At 42.1% G+C, this 17,777-nt stretch overlaps 1 protein-coding gene and 1 non-coding gene across 10 annotated transcripts in view; one reads left to right on the forward strand and one right to left on the reverse strand.

Annotated features, from left to right (window-relative positions):
* Positions 1 to 17,777, reverse strand: part of nrxn2b (neurexin 2b) — an 811,562-nt gene that overhangs the window by 81,372 nt on the left and 712,413 nt on the right. The gene's annotated exons all lie outside the window — the stretch shown is intronic.
* On the forward strand, positions 15,354 to 15,425 carry trnad-auc (transfer RNA aspartic acid (anticodon AUC)). Its single transcript has one exon. It is a non-coding gene; the product is annotated as a tRNA-Asp (tRNA).

Raw genomic sequence — 17,777 nt, forward strand, 5'->3', positions numbered from 1 at the left:
TTGCCCTGCGCTAAACTGAGCAAACAGGGATAAAGCAAACAGCTCTGTGCCTGGCTGGCTGCCTTGTTGTCCTTTCATTCCCGCCCTGCCTTCCCGCCGCCGCATGCCGCGCAGCTCACCGCTGGCTAATCAAGGCTTGCGTGCCACGCGCATGTTGTTTTTAAGCAAAGCGCCGGATGAGCAGTAAATCTGAATCTGATAGCCTAATCTGTTTCGGCGGCGTGTCTTTGGAAATCGGGGTGCGAGGATTATTAGCTCCACACCTGGGTAATCCGACAGCTTCCAAGCCAGCAGTGCTGCCAGGACGGCTTTCAGAAACTTTCACGTTTCTGCTGCTGTTGTTCACAGAAGAAATCTTTGTTTCCTCTTTTTTTGGTGGAGAGTTTTTGTTCGGTGCTATTTTTCCCCCTCCCCAGTCAGAGTTGAATGCAGTGAATGCTGACAGAGGTCTGTCGATAAAGTGGACAGCAACAACAATACGGCAAATTCAACTTCAAGAGAGTTCAAACTCCCTCCGCTGTAAAACTTTTAAATCACCCCTTTTTTCCTTATACAGTTTGCTTCAGATCAGTCAAAACCAGAAGTTTACATACACCTTTTTTTTTTTGTTAAATCGGTTTCTGAAGACACATCAGACCAAACTTCTCTCATTTTAGGTCAGCTGGAATTACCAAAAATTATTTCTATTTTCTGGAAGCCAAAATGACAGAATATTTCAGAGATTTATTTATCGATATCTTCAACATCAGACGTTTTCATAACCCCATCCTGCAGCAAACTGCTCAGCGTTTTGCTCCTTGATCACCAGGAACAAATGTTTGTTTGATCATAAACAAAACTCTAAAGTCGCCACAGAACATATGGATTAATATTGGCATTAAATTAAACACAGGAGGTAATTTGCTACACAAAATTTATATGAAGTGTTGGAGTAACAGGAGGAATGCCTCTTACAGGGTGCTGTACGCAGAGTGTTTGGTCACATCCGGACTTGTCGTTAGCCAATCCACCACTTCTCCTCAGATACCCCAGTGGGACACTTTCAGCAGTTACTCCTCATGATTCAAACATAAGAAGTTTCATGGTTAAAATCAGAATACCAAATATCTAGCTTTCCTGCAAACTAAGACCAGACTCCACTGTCCAACTGATCACCTGAAATCCTAAAGGATTTACAATCCAAGGAAAGCGCCAAACCTTTAGGTTCTCCCATAGTTTTCAGTCTAGTTCCAATTCTGTTCAGCCTAAAATTGGCAAAATTGTCTTTGTTCCAATTAGAATTGCAGAATCAGCATCTTGTCATCTTTGGTTAGTGCATGGTTTTAAACCCAACAGGCTCCATTAGGATCCAACAAAGTGGTTCACCCTAGGAAAAATATGAATTTGACTTAATATGGTGTGTCCGATCTGGTGTAGTTGGTTTAAGGAGAAGATATCCTTCAAAAAGGACAACAAAAAAAAAAAAAGTTCAAGAACGCTGCTCGGAGGGAGAAGCTAATTTTGCAGCTGACATGATAGAGACGGTGCGCCGTCCGACGATGCTTTATGCAAACTAAAGTGGTGATTATTAATCACCGCCGTAGACGATAATGACACCGTTTAAATTTCCTAGCTTCTAGGTCAGAATGAATTGCTTGTTTGAATCTCCAAAGGCATATGATAAATGAAACGAGCCATTAGGGGAGCGACAAATCCCGTATGCTACACTTCATTATCCACCTGGGCCACAACAAAAAGCACAAATTACTGTTGTTCCCCGGTTTACTTCCCTGATCCCGGTGCCGCGATTACAGCTTCAATGAGATTTTGGGTTGTGCAAGACACGAGCAAAGTTAACTGACCATGCACACTTAGCCATTAGCGCTCCTTAAATGTTCCAGTAAAAGCCCTATAAATACCACAGATAAGTGAGGAGGAAACATTAATGGGTAAATGAATGTTTGCTGCAGATAAACAGAGTTTTATACTAAATAAAACCAAAAAAAAAAAAAAATCATTTTAAAAGTACAAAGGACAGGGAAGTTAATGTCATATTATCATGCAGCAGACAGCAACCGATAATGAATAATTAAATGTATAAATTGCTTTCTTTTAACCTTTGGCCCGTGTAACACCTGGGCGACTGCTGTGACAGTCATGCATAATGTGGATGAAATCTTTAAAGAACGCTGATGGAATCGCCCGGTGAGAAAGGGACTGTGTCGCAGTCCGGAAACCCGCGCTGCCTGGGCGGCGAGTGAAAGCGGTGCCCCGATGCGACGACGGGTTAATCACCCAAGTGTTTAAAAGTCTGAACTGCTTTTAAAAGGCACCGCTAAACACGACGAGGCGTAGCTGCTTCAGAGCGCTCTGAAGGAGTGACTGTTGCGGCGCCTACAAAGCGGCTCGTAGAGCAACGGAGGCTGTCGTCGACAGTATGGGGCTGTGTGAGAGTTTTGTTTACATGGCAGGCATAAATCTTCAAAGACGTCGGCTTGAAGTCAACAGAAGAGACGAAAAACAAAAGTCTCTCTTGCTTCACGTCTTTTCTGAGAAGCGAGGCGAACGATATGGTGTTGAACGTTTAGTCCCTGAATTTATGTCCCCCCCCCACCCAATTCAGACTGTGAGAAAGTAAGACTGGACTCAACCGCCGACATGTCAACACCTACACCCTGTTGCTAATTCATCTCGTGCTAACAAGATGCTAATGTGAACACAAAGTCATCAAGAATCGTTGTTTACAAGTGTTCAAAAGAGGAGAGAATTGTAAAATGGAGGGAACATTGACTTTAGTGGAAACTCTGGTTTAACTTAGAAAATTTTAATCGTATAATCAAGACAAGTAAGCACTCTGATAAGACCTGTTAGAGGGGCATTATGTGTTTTCCAGGCACATAGTGCCATTTTATAGCACAATCAAGTAACTTCAGTTATAGAAATGCAGCATACATTGAATGAAAATTAAAAGAAATTTGACTTCTTAATTTAAAGCCTTGAAAATGTGTGTCTGTCTCTTTAAGAAGCTCCTGGTCTTTCTGAAACTGCTCTAGTCAACGTGGTGGAATCTTTCTTAGTCAAAGATAAAGTCTTTTCTCTCCAGGTGTGACTTCAAACCTCGCGCCTGGATTTTCACCACTCGCTGTTATTCGAGGTCGGCCAGCGCTCTCTACAGCGTCTACGACTGCCGCAACGTGCAGCGGCGCAATCTTTAAATTGTTCTTGTCTTAAATGGTACAAGGCAGTAAGAGAACATCCTGCCGGTGCTTGCACACTTCCTGTTAAGGTCGTGATTGATTTTAAAATTCTCTTATTAGTCTTTGAATCTATGAATGGTCTCCGTCCCAATGACAGCTGAAGCTCCACCACCGCAGCACTTTGAGTTGCTTTTAGTATGAAGGACGGTTTATAAATAAAATTGATTGATTGTTGCACCATATGCATGGACAAGCGGGACTAAAACAATGAACGAATGTCAATTTTAATGCTAATTTCTGCAGCATGCGTCTCCGGCCACATTTTATCCCTGCTGTGACTGCGAGAGCCCTCTCAAGCAAGCAATTGTTTCCAGTGGGAAATAAGACAAGAATTCCACCATAAACTTTGCCCGTAGTTCAGTATTCACCATGGGTAGTATAAAGTCCACTGGAAGTTGCAGCTATAAAGTTTCTGTTTTTGCTCCTTTGTATCTCATTAAACCAGGAGCACACATATACTGTAGATGCATATAGATACATATAGGTGCAGCCTATATTTGTGAACATGTTGCTTTATTGTTTGAAGTCTTAGAACAAAGAGGAACATGTTGCCGTTGGCTTTTAGTGCCAATAGCAAGGAGCCGAACAACAATGCGTGGACTGTGCCCTTCTTGTCACTGCTTAATCTAGAAGCGCACTTTACTGCTAATGCTGTCCTCTGAAATCAACCGCATTGTATCAAAAATAAACGAGGCATTGAATTAAAATGCACAATTTATACCAGGCTACTCATTTGCTCGTACAATTTTTATTCCGCTTGCAATTCTCTGTGAATTTCTTTGTTGGATCAAACTTTGCTATTTTTCTTCTTTTTTTTTAAATGACGTGTCTTCGCTCAAACAAGCAACAGGAAGGTGTAAAATCTCATTGACAGCGAAGCACTAGAAGGAGCAGAGGAAGGTGTCCTATTATCATCAGTACTCTGGGAAAATGTCACCTTAAGGAGTACCAGATGCGCTTTTCCTTATACCAACTCTGGCGTATTTTCTGCGTCGCTGCGAAGCGAACACACGTTCCCGGGCGCGAGTGTGTCAGCGGCTGCTCTTGCTGAAGCGCGACCCCAGCAGGTGATAAACACCGCCGTCTCTCCAGCCGCAGGTGCTCTGTCCTCCTTAGCTGCGTCGCCATAGCAACCCCCGCCGTGCCGGTTCAGTGGCCGTCAGCCATGATGAATCATATGCCAAGTAAATGATAGGACAGTGATAGCGAACACTTATAGCCTGGCCTTCAATTTGTTCTTTTTCTTTCCCTCCTCAACACACCCACTGCACATATATACCATATGTCATAGCACAAGTGTTTCCCGCACACACACACACACACACACACCCACAACCGCACATGCGCACACACACATCATCTGCAGAGGAATTAATGGTCACACTCAAAAGTGACAGAGGAATAAGTTGGTGTAAGCATCACTTTGCTGCTTCCTGACAACACAATCAACAAACACTCTGACTAGGAGAGATGCTATAGGGAAAGACGGGCGTGTGTGGGCGGGGGTGTACGTGTGTGTGGGTATGAATGCATAAACAGAAATGTGCCATGATAACAATTCTAATTATTACAAGGAGAAGACAGGCGTGGAAGAAGACAACATTAGCCGTGTTTAGCACTAGCTTTAAATAAGCAGTGCTAAGAGATCACAATGTGAATAGTTCAAATCTGCTTTAAAACCTCTAAACTGCCTGATGTTTTAGCTTCTGTCCAGAATATCAAAGCCACTCGGAGCTACAGAAAATTGGCTATAAGATTTTAGGAATCCTAATTGAAAAACTTTATGACCGTGATAATATGGGGAGATTGGCTAATAACATCTGAAACATGAATACAAACTGCTAGTGTCAGGTGAAAGGTACACGGCTCCACCGCTTAATGAAGCTGTAACAGAGCTTTAGTGACCCAGTCGGTTCTGAAACTAACCAAATATCACTGACCATGCCGTCTTATGACTGCTTTGTGATTAAAACTGGTCTGTAAACAATACTGCTGTGATGCAAAAGAACAAAGGGACACCATATTGCATCGTATCATTTCATATCAGATCAGATGACATATTATATCACATTGTAATGAATTATATTGTTTTGAACTTTATCATACATAGTCGCATATGTAAAGTCATTGTTGAAAGTAAGTACACCCATTGTTAATTCTAGGGTTTGGATATATATACACAGTCTTTACCTCAAATGCACAAAATCCCAAATTCCAGAGTCCAAAATGTCATTATTTTATGAATACACATGCTAAAAAAGAAATATTGTTAAACTAAGTAAAAGCTCACTGTCATCCTACTGACTAAATGAAAAAGCATCAGACATCTACACTGTAAATTGCCTCACCTCCTGAAATTTACTGTTACAGTTAGATGTTTTCCCTCTATTAGGCTGAGCTGGGAATAAATATAAATTTTTCATTCTGGCAAACAAAAAAAAATATCATCTGTACTTTCCAAATGTCCTCAGAACACAACCTGCCAATGTACAGGACGAAAGCAGAAACAATGTTCACTCCTATCAATAAATATCTCATTTGGTTTCGACGCAGCAAATTAATTTTGGATTGATTTCTTTTTCCTTCCTCCCTTCAGTTGCTTCCTTCTTTTGTGACCTTGTAAAGGCTTTTAAATTTTTTAAAATTTTTTTATGCTGTGCAGCTCTAAACACATGAAACACAAAATCCTCCATCAGCGAGCAGCAATACCGCAGGCCCGCGCTCCCGGCTCGGGTCCAGCTACACATTTCCACGCCGGTGTGAAAGCCCACCTTGATCGGGTCACTGGGAAGGACGCCAGTGTTAACTGTGTTCACACACACGCCCACACGCCCGCTCTGACCTGTGACGCTATACGAGCGGGGGACTGGGAGTGTGAAGGTTGGAGGGAGCTTGGTTCCGTCCGCTAACTGCTGGGAGCAGCCGCACATACGTAACCTGGACGAATGAAGGCAAACGTATGGAGGTGGAGTTCTTAAAAAGGAAACATCTACAACCTGGGTGAAGCTGCTCCTCCTCTTTTTCTTCAAATTCAACAAAATGGTTATCCAACGTTTGTGCAGCACAAATGATTGTTTGTGCCGCAGTCGTTGTAAAGACATTGACAAATGTTTCCAGGGATCACTGAAGGTCAACCAGGCAGTCCACATTAGAAAAATCAAACAAAATACAGATTAAATTAACTGGGCTACATTTGTGCTGGTTTGTGCAGCACAAACAAAAATTTGTGCTGCCATCATTTTAAGGGTATGAATAAATGTTTCCGGAGGTCATCGGAGGTCAACCAGTCAGTCCGCATTTAGAAAATCAAACAAAACATGGTGTCAATAGACTGTGTTGCGTTTGTGCTACTTTTGTGTGGCAAAAAATTTTGTTTGGCTCATTTTGAAGATTTAAAAAAGGGAAATGATTCCAGGGTTCACTAGAGATAAACCTACCACTCTGTGGCTTCCAATACACCCTTTACTGAATCAACTGTGTAATTGTGGATTGGCTGTTTGACCTTTGATGAACTCTGGAAACATTTATTTATTTATTTTTCTCCAGGGGTTCTTTTTGTGGGCTCTAGTGTCCCTTATATTAAAGTAGGCTGACAGGAAAGGGGAAGGAGACGGGGGGAAGACATGCGGCAAGGATCGTCGGATTCGACTCCTGGACCCGACACATAGAGAACTCAAGGCCTCCAAACACGGGTCGCGCTAACCACTACGCCACCGCGGCACGCCCCGAACTCTGGAAACATTTGATTGTGTCTTTAAAACGACAGCGAAGATGTTCTCTGCTCAAACCAGCACAAACGTTTGACACCAATTTCATCTAATTTGAAAGTTGGGGGTTAGAGAGGGTCCATCTATGCGGTACAACACAGCTTGTGTGTGTAAGTGGCACACACATACACCCCCCCCGCACACCCAATTTATGAGGCTGTGCTGCTGGTTATTTACAGGCAGTGCTCCGCTCTATTTACTGTCCATAACTGCAGACTGTTGGCCTTGTTTAGTGCTGCTGGGGCAGAAGCACTTACTGCGCTACTGGTATACATGTGTGTCGCCCCGCCCCTGCCTTCACTCCTGCTTGCAGCTACCTCCCTAAATCCGAGATGATTTAACATGAGGCGCTACTGACTCTCACTCCCTGTAAGTGTCAGAACATTTCTGATGCATAAAACAGAAAAATGCCATGACAGTCCAGGGGTGGAGGGAAGGGGGACAGAAACGACCTAAATAAATGAAGACATCTCACATCAAATATGAACTGGAGGTCCGGATCCCTTCATTACAGCTCTGAGAGGCGTGATGGCGCGCACGAGAGGCTTCTCACGCCGCGGCCGAGACAGCCGCTCCTCCCCTCTCAAAACGCCTATTCAGATGACTCATCAGACAATCAGGCAGAAAAGCCTCGACCCACTACAGACCTGATCACTCCACCGCCGCCGCCAAATAAATGTCTGGAGCTGAGGAGCGGCAAATGGATGGGGGGAACAAGTGCTAGGAAGATGAGGACAGAGAGTGAAAATCAGCAAATCAGACGTAGAAAAAAAAAGCAGTAGGGGTGAAGTTTTCTTGGTACATCTGCGGTTTTCATGCTGAAACCTCCCTCTGAGGCTCATCTCGTCTTTCTACTCCTCCAGTGCTGAGGGACATTTAAAAGCTGAGAAGGAATAATGTGGGCTTCCCACCAGTGCAGAAGGCTGCAGGCTAAAACTCATGAAGGTTAAATCATTTAGGATGTGGAGTCTGAGGTGTCATGTACCTCAGACAACACGCAGCCTAACTGCAAACGGAACTTCTTTTGACTTTACCTTCAATGATGATTTTCTTTCAGCCACTGTTCTGTAAAGGTCAGATTTCTAGAACAGTTGTCCTGGCAATAGATTCTCCCACCTGAGCTGTGGTTCTCTGCAGCTCCTTCACAGTTACCATGACAACACTGGCCTCTTATTGGATTAATACAGTTCTGTCTGTCATTATAGGTTCGGAGTTGTCGCATAATCTTTCTATGTTTTACTCTTGGGATGTTGTTTGACAATCTGCAAAAGTCTGCAAAACTCTATCCTTGAGTTTTCTGTCTTCATGATGGTGAGATGTAGTTGTGCACAAGTCAGTTCTGGTTTACTAAGTATGGGATTTCTAAAGGCAGTTAGTTCCTTGTACAGCGGATCCTCTTCGATTCACCTAACCGCCGATTTTTCCATGGAATTAAATTATTCGTGGAAATGCTCGTGCTCACATATTTTTTCATAGAGTTTGTAAAGCAGCCAATCCAGGAGTGGCATTTATTTCCTTTGGCGCTGATTGTCTGAACCCCAAAGAGCAGAAATAAGGAAGACTGTAGACGTTAGCTTCTGATGCAGTTCTTATAAGGGTTCCCACTCTGCGTATCAATGCATATTAAAGTACATTTGACACTTGAACTATTTCATTAGGCAGTTAGAAGTGTTTTTAGAGAGTTGGGTCTGAAGTATTTATGGATTTTAGTTAAGCTAGGAGCTGTGGTCGCTAATCCTCCAAACCATTGTACTGGATTATATGTTGGGGTGTCGGACTTCAGGAGGCGGAATGGATTATAATTGTAAATGAATTTGAAAAACATGCATCACTCCCTAACTTGTGTCATTTCTGTATTGTAGTGTTTTAAGTGTTTTAATTCTTTAAAGCTGATGTAAATGTGACAATGTATAAGACTTATGAACAGTTTGGGAAGGCACTACAAATTATATGTACTGTATTCGTTTAGACAGCATTATACAATCAGATGTGTCACCAAGGATGGTTTTGTATCTAATTTTAGCCATTTGCTCCAGCTATCTACTCTATTGATTGTACAAATGAATTTCAGTGCTACTGTGACATTGTTAAGTTCATTTTTTAGTTGGTATACCTGAACTGAGTCACATTTAGAACATTTTGCTCTTTTATGTCACCTTTTTTGGCAATAGGTAGTTCGTTTTCACACATACATCTGGTTAGAGCTTGACGATAAACTGGTTCAGAAGATTTACTACATGGAAAATTTGGATTTCTTTTTTCTCACCAATGCACCCCTTAACGCCACCATCTTGTTTGACAAGTATGTCTTGCAACTTCTTTTTTTCTCCACTTTGAATTCAGGTCAACTAACACACATCCAGTGTTTTAGGATATTTTCCGTCTATTGTCAGTTTTTTTAAAGAAAAAAGAACAAAGGTGTTTTATTTTTAAGCCAGCGCTCCATCTGAGTCATGCCTTATTGATCTGTGGCTGAGTTTAGGCATCCTGCGTCAGCTGCCTCTGCCCCCTAAAAAACTTCCCATTTGGGTCAAACCTTCTGCAGCTCTCCCAGAGATACACTGGAGAGGAAGGAAAGTCCAGTTCTAACCTGAGGTGGAAACGTCCTCGGGTGTGCTGCGTCTCTAGGCGACACGGGGTTAAGCATGTCCTGACACCTGACATCGCCCTGCGCGTTCCCACTCTTTACATCCATCAGCAGTACGAGGTGTGACTAACTGAATCAGATCTTTATGAATACCTTCTATTCAACAGTTTCACAGCCTCTGAGGCCATATGTGGGTGTTAGTTCAGAGGCTTTACAAATCGGTAAATGGAACTGGAAGGAACAGTGGCTTCCAGAGATGTAATTAATCCAAGCCTTAGCACACTGACTGACAAGTGATACAACAACAAGAGAAGAACAGCCTCAGAGGAAGAACTGTTTCAGATCTTTTTGTTTAGCAAACGAACCGCGTCCCAAGTAGAGGTATTTCATTAGAAAACACATCGCCGCACTGGTTGGCCGGACCAAATCTCCATTTCTTTCCTTGTCGCCGAGCAGGGGTCGTCCTCTTGGAGAAGCGACAATCAACAACATACACACCAGGAGGTGTGTGCAAGTCCATAGGTGTGTTCTTTGGAGATAAAGACGTGCGGACAGACTGGATCCGACAAGTCTGGCGACGCGGGTCGTCACTTATCTCGCACGGAGACCTCACAAACCGTTCTCACCTGACACCTGCAAGAGCCACCCGTGACACACACCACCTGCTGCCTGCTCATGCACACGCCCACACGGACTGATGTATAGCGACAGAAAGGCACAAACACTTACAAACAAGCTGTTAGTTTTGCTCTGTGGGTGACTACAGCTGGGGGTCCCAAAGCAGCTCATTATTCCAGGCTTTTTAGTAGCAAAGGTGTCTATCATCAAACTAAACTCTAGATCTTAATCTGGTTCTTTATTCAACGTTGAGGCGGACATTAAACAAAATAAATAACAGTTATGAAAAAAGATTTTTTTTTTACATATTTCTTAAAACTGTCACTATTTCGTCACTGTTTGCTATGAGACAGATAATCAGTGAATCTCCAGAAGAAATGCACCTCTCCCCAAAACAACCAATCAGAGCCGGTAGGCGGTACTTAGCGCTGTCAATCAACCTTATGTACTTGTTGCTAAAACTGTACAGAAAATGTTTTGTTGCTAAAACTGTACAGAAAATGTTTTTTCTGAAACTTAACGTTTCAGAAAAAACATTTCTCCACCGTCCGCTAGCTAGCCTTAGCATTCACAACAGGTGATGCCGAATGAGGGAATTCTTCTGCCATAATTTGAGAGCACACATTTTCAGTTTGAAAGCAGGATTTCATGTCTTCTCAAAACTTGTAATGCTTGTACTCAAAACTTATGCTCTCTTTCAAATATTCACTGTTTTTTCTCAAACCTTTCTCTTTGCACTCAAAACTCCTCTCTGCTCGGATCAAATCTCCGCTTGCAGACCTCTCAGATCGCTTGGAAATCATTTTGTGCTCGCTCTTGGAACGAAAAAGTGCTGTCGCCTGGAAACCTCTCAGCCAATAGAATGAAAGTGTTATTCCTAGTGTGTTTGTATCCTTCTAGTGGGCATGCCAGTGCTAGCATTAGCATAACAGAGAGCAAGGTGGGAGATTTAACAGCGTTAAGACCCACCTCCTGCGCCTGATTGGTTGTTTCTAATTAGCACTAGAAACAACCAGAAGGCAGAGGAGCTTGATTATCTTCAGAGTTTTTTCTCATAACATAGTGTCACGACATAGTGACAGCTTCAACAAATGTGAAACAAAAAAATCGTTCATTAAAAAGTTACATGCTGTATCTTTAAAGGGTTTATATGATTCTGCCTGAGCAGATGAATGTTGTAGAAGATCCAGCTACAGTTCTGTAAAATCGTATTACTTTTTAAGTGATTGTTTGATTCAATGAGAGAGAAAAGAAAACACAAGACACCATGGTGACAGTGTCATGGAGAAAACATGCAACAGCAGTAAATCTTCCAAGGACTGGCTGACTTGCTCTGAAATGACTCCAAGAGCACATCGATGACTCATTCAAGGAGATCATAAAAGAATCTAAGGCACTGCAGGCTACAACTGACTGAGTTAGGGTACGTGTTCACGATTCAACAATAAAAAAAAAGAAAAGAAAAAGAGAGAGACTCCCTGGGAGTTCGGCCAAAACTCTTCTGAAATAGAGATGAACCAACCCAATATCTGTATCGGACCTGATATTGAAGAAAATTCTATATTGGCTATCAATGACAATCTGGCCAATCCATCAGGGCAGATCTATTCAGTCTAATTCTATGCTTTGTGCTCTGAGTGACGTCATGCTTCATTATATTCAGAATTCCAATTTACACTTTTTGAACCACTTGAAAGAATGTTTGTTGCACTTTATGTCTTCCCCTTGCCCCTCCTTAGCCTGCTGTGAATGCTAAGGCTAGTTAGCATGTCCACTGATGACAGTGGCCAAACAGCTTTTCTGTAACGGTAACTTGTTTCTCCGCCATTAGCATGTTGAACAGTAATTACATGGGGTTGATTGACAGCGCTAAGACCCTCCTCCTTGCTCTGATTGGTTGTTTTTGGTCCACTTCTTTAGACGGCAAAAGTAGCACTGGGAGAGGGCAGAGGACTACAATCTTTTCACAGATTATCTGTCTCATATTACACTGTCATGGTGACAGTTTTAACAAATATGTCAAAAACATTTTCTATAAAAGCTACATAGTGCTTCTTTTAAGTGTTGGTTGATAACGGAAAGAGAAGAATGCGGAGTAAAGGGAACACTTTAGGAAAAAAGAGTATTTTCGATCCTGGAGCAATAAACAAAAGTCAAAAGCAAAATAAAAAGGAAACAAAGCAAAATGCCAGGAGACAGGAATCCAATGAGCAGAACGCCATGACCTGCACTCCTGCTTCCCCTCAGGCATGGAGAAAGAAACTTTCCAACCGCTGTTAATTGCGGTGGCATTGGCAGACGTGCATGTCTCTTTCCCATTAATCCATTTGTTAATTACAGAGCAGAAGTAAAATGCAGATCTGCCTCCTTCCGCGTTTCTCCTAACGAGCCTTCTCCCATTTTTTTTTTGAAGCTCCCTCTCCCCCAACGTCTCCGTTGTCTCCCCGTCTGCCTCGCTGTCTGATTCTCATTGCACCTGCGTCCGTTTCATACGAGTGCCAACCGAAGCCGAAGCTGCGGCGCTCATTACAGCCTCTTTTTAATCAGAGCGCCCCCATGAATAAACATCTTTGTCCTTTCACCTGTCAGAGGAGGACAACGTCTGGTCATGATCTAGCTTGCCTTCGCTAAAGCCACAGCCACAGCCATGACCACGTAGAAAGCCCACACAGGTTACTGTGATGACACAAAGGAACTTCTTCCACCTTTTACGTGACCTAAGACCCCTACAACGTAGTGCAAAGCCAAACATATTTGGGGGAGAAAACGAAGGATGCATTCACACCAGCCCTGCTTAGTCCGCTTTAATTGAATGCTAGTTGGAGTCCGTTTGCCCTGAAAGTCTGGTCTGTTTGGGGAAATGTGAATACGCAATCTAACTCTGATGAGGACCCAAAAGCAAACTCTAGCCTGCCTAAAAACTTATCGTATGGGTTGGTTGCATTTACCCAGAATGCCCTGCTCTGTAGTCTGCTCCATGCTTTTGGAGCGGCCTCTGGTCTGCTTGGCGTTCACATATGCATTTGAACCACATTGCTGTTTGCTTCTCAATTTAGTTGGACTGAGTTTATGTCTCATTAAGGATTGAAAACATTTAACGGGCGTTGCTGTACATTAAGCAACTTTTGTTTCCATTTGATGAGCTACATACACATTTCAGTGAGTTCTTCATCATCTGAGCATCACACAATCAATATTCTTTCCTTTTTTTGTAGCTGAAACCATTTATTCAAAGCTTTTTTTTGTTCCTATTCCTCTCATTTTTGTTCCAAATTGCTAAATCAAAACAATTTGCATAAGAATTACCCAGCTGGTAGTCCTGTCTGCTTCCCTTTGTGCTCTTTTCTCTTTTCCTCTCTCTTGAACATTGTCCTTTATTATTATCAATATCTATTATTCTAACTTTGTAGTGTATTTTATTTAATGTAAACTTCACATTTAAAAAAATGAGCCCCCTGGGTGTAAATATAAATTTCTAATACATCTAATAGTACATTTTCAAAGAGAAATTGCACCCATTAATTGGTGTGCATTGACTCTATATCTTTCTTTTGGAGGTTTGCCATCTGTAACATTGTGCGGCTCTTTCGAACGTCGGCCGCAGGATGTGCTGGATGATGAATACGGTGATGGCGGGTTGTTCCTCGATTGGAGAGATAAAGCATAACGGAGATGGATGTCACTGATCCGATAGGTTAGCGTCTGTAAGGGCGTGGCTGGAAATGCTTTATGGAGATGTTTACATGCCACATGCTCGCGACTCCTCAGCGTCAGGCACGTCTTTGATTGATGCCTCCGATGTTCCGCTGCAGAATGAAGCAAGCGGAGTAGAAACGGCAGTAAAACACAACACTGATCGCCTCTCGCTTCACTGGCAATAAAAAGGAAGTTGCGTGTACTCGACTACAAGTCTGAAAGCCAATTCACTTCATCTGCTGAGCCTCCCCTCCCGGTTTAGGGAGCGACGACAGACCTTACACAGAAGTCCTGTTTCCAGATAACCAACATGCCTCTGATCTGGCACCGCGAGTGTTTTCACAGCGCCCGCGCACGAACGTGTGTTTGTTTGCGAGCGCGTGTGGACTTCAGAGATAACATCAAATGCGACGACGGCTTCGTATCAGAGATTTTAGGGCGCATGTAAATGCGCGTGTGCACTGTTTGTGCCCTTCAGGTTGTGCGCTCTGAGTGGTATTTGATGGGATGTGTGGAAATACGTGTGCGTGCGCGCCACATTAAAGGCTGTCTGGCGTTATCTCTCCACGAGGATTAGAGTGCATAAGCTAAGCCTGGGGGCTCTGATTCCACCGTATCAAACGCCATCAATGGCTGCTGGACGCAAACCCTGAGCTCTTTATTGAAGAACCTCTCATATCTTACAGACAGCTATCTAGCAAAGGTAATGGGCCGTAGAGCGCTCACTGAATCTGATGCTGTAAAAACGGGTTTATTCACCTCCCCTGTGCTCAAACGGGCTTAATTTGTAGATAGTTTTTTTTTCTGTAATATTTTAGGCAACAACGGTTGGCAAGGATGTATCAGCAAGACATTTTTGGTCTGTTGGGATTTTTTTGAACACTCGAGGTATTCTTTCTCTCACCATATACTAAATAACGACAATCGTTTGGTTCATTTCTTTTTATTATAATGGTTGACGTGAAACAAAATGACATTGATCGGTTAGAAAAGAAGGCAGGGATAATCCGTGGCTTAGCCTTTGGACTAAACCTCTCTCTGTCTGCCTTGTGTTAACCTTGACCCATCCTGCTGATCAGAAAGTGTCCGTCAGACACACCGTCCATGTTTCTCTGCTCGAAGTCTCCGAGGTCCTTGAGAATGACTGTTGAACCAAGCGCCTATCAGTTTGTGTTAGAGTGCTTTATAGGTATTCACACCCCCTTTGAAAAACACATTGCTTCACCCTAGTGATCCCCAGAGGACAAAAGAGAAGAGATATAAGCACAAACTCCAGTTGTATTCATCTACAAGAGAAAGTGGCCTTTAAAGGGGAAGTATCATGTATTTTCCAGGCATATAGTGTCATTTTATTACATAATAAAGTAAGTATGTTACTCTCAGTTGTTATAAAACTGTTATCTATACTACTATACTACTATACCACTATACTAACGAGGAACTGTTATCTCCTCGTTAGTATAGGGGTCAGTATCCCCGCCTATCACGCGGGAGACCGGGGTTCGATTCCCCGACGGGGAGTGAAGTTTGTTTCAGGTCCCTCTTGAAAATGAGATCTAGATCTCAACAGGGTTTACCTGATTAAATAAAGTTCAGAAAAATTGCTTCATTTATCAAAAACAACTTATTTAGCTTTGGCTAAAAAAGCGTTGCTTTGTTTGAGAATGGTTGCCACAGGAGATTCAAAGAATTTTGAAAGGGTTAAAGAAACTCTCCAGGTATGTTTTTGATGAGGGAACAACATTATAACAGAATTTAAAGCACGAAAAAGTTGATTTTGCATAATACCCCCGTTTAAAACTGTTAATTCCACCTGAATCTCTACAGATTTTGTGTTACAACTGCAAACTGTTTTATCTATAATTGACATTATAGATGAGGAAGATGTAATTAAAGGGATCTAAATACTTTAGATATGCTCGACGGGGAGATCCGTAGGTTTTCTGCAAATAATTAGGAGTTACGTTGCACAGAAAAATTCAACTTACAAGAAAAGATGTAAGTTCACTGTAATCTACTTTAAGGATGAACAGAAACATTTGCCAAGTGTTTTTTACTGACTTCACTGCTGTATTCCACTGCTGCAATCATAAAACTTTGGATAATGTATTCAAGCTACAGCAGCCCCTAAAATGAAGGGACAAGAAAATCACCAACTCTTTATCTGTTCTGCCTGGAAAGGAGAAGGAAGGAGAAGGCTGACCTTAAAAGGAGAACTCAAAAGTTCACCAAAGACAGAGCTATGAAAGGTCAAAAACAGCTGTGGAGAAGCTCTGTGTGGAATTGTGACTGAGTACATTAGCTGTGCTGTCTGTTCAGAGAAATGTACCAAAGTAAACGGAGATCCAGTCAAACAATGCCAGGCCAAGTTAACATGCAAGTCACAACTGACAAGGTACGATTAGCTCAGAGTGAAGAATTGCTTCGTCCTCAGTTCGGTGATGATTTTGTTTCCCGACACACACGAGAAAAAAAAAGTTTGACGGCAGGACCCGCACAGCAACAGACAGGCTTCGTCTCCAAGATGAAAGCTCAGGAGATGCTCACCCGTCGGTTCTGCTGAGAGCAAAGGTTTTCAGAGTTTGATGGAATTTGCTGAGCTTGAGTTTACAGCCTCATCAAGAAAAGCCATTACCGCCAGACTGGAGGAACTCTGATGATACTGCCAGAGTTGAAAAACATGTCACTTCCCCTCCAACATGGATCTAAAGGGAAGCGAATGCATCACACAGACCTGTGAGCGTAGACGCAACGTCTGCTCCCTCCACCAGAGTGTTTCCTGTGCAGAACATGATGGAGGGAATGCTTGGCTGTCCAATCCTTGTTAGAGACTTATAGACAGTAGCATTTTTTAAAAAGGAAATAGTTATCAGAGTCCTAAACATTTTTTTCAAGAATTTAAGAAGTTGTTTGTCCTACTGACAAAAGTTGGCTGTACCCCAAAGTTCAGTGATAAGGAAGACTGTAGACTTTAGCTTCTAGTGTAATGCCAAGACAGTTTCCACTCTGCATATTAATGCATATTGAGCTATATTTGGTGTTTGAACTATTAAAATAGGCAGTTGTAAGCACTTTTTAGAGAGGGTCTGAAGAAACAGTGAACTTTAGCTATGCCAGCAGATGTGATGGGCCCATAACACCACTGATTAATGGACGGTCTACTGTACAAGTGAAATAGTAGTGACAAATGTTGAACCTCTTTTGAAAGCATATTTTTTCCAAAGTTGTGGTTTTTATTCATAAACTAAGCAATTACAACATTGTATGCTTTACGTTTAAAGTTTTTAAGGTTGCTGATTTTTCACACACCAAGAACATCATTCTTGTGCCAGTCTGTCCTATTATGTTCAGATACACCAGTTATTTTAACCATAGAAAATAAGTCAAATTTAAAAAACTTTTTTCTTCATGCATCTATTAAAGAGTACTTAATCACAATTGCTTTTTTTAAACTGGGAACAAATTGTGTTAGATGTGAGCAAAATGTATTTCTAACTGAGCTAAGTCACATGACATGATATACCTTTATCTAATTAACCCCATTAACCTCATTAGAGGAGGTCCCTTTCGAAACTGATTAGAATATCACTCAAGTTAATTTACTTCAGTTATTCACAACAAAAAGTGAAAATTATTTGGATTCGTGACACTCAGACTGATATTTTGCACTCTTTTACACAAGCTCCAATTGTTGTTCATGTTGATTTTAATGATTATGGCTCACGGTTGATGAAAACCCAAAATTCAGCTCCTCAGATTACTTTACGTCAAATGATCAATTAAGAAAGAATTTGTGGACTAACATAAAGTATATCTATGTACTGCACTGCAACGTGGTCCACTCTACCATGACGTAGGTCAAAACAACCTATG

Source organism: Xiphophorus couchianus, chromosome 14 (assembly GCF_001444195.1).
Source record: "Xiphophorus couchianus chromosome 14, X_couchianus-1.0, whole genome shotgun sequence".
NCBI classification, from domain to species: Eukaryota; Metazoa; Chordata; class Actinopteri; order Cyprinodontiformes; family Poeciliidae; genus Xiphophorus; species Xiphophorus couchianus.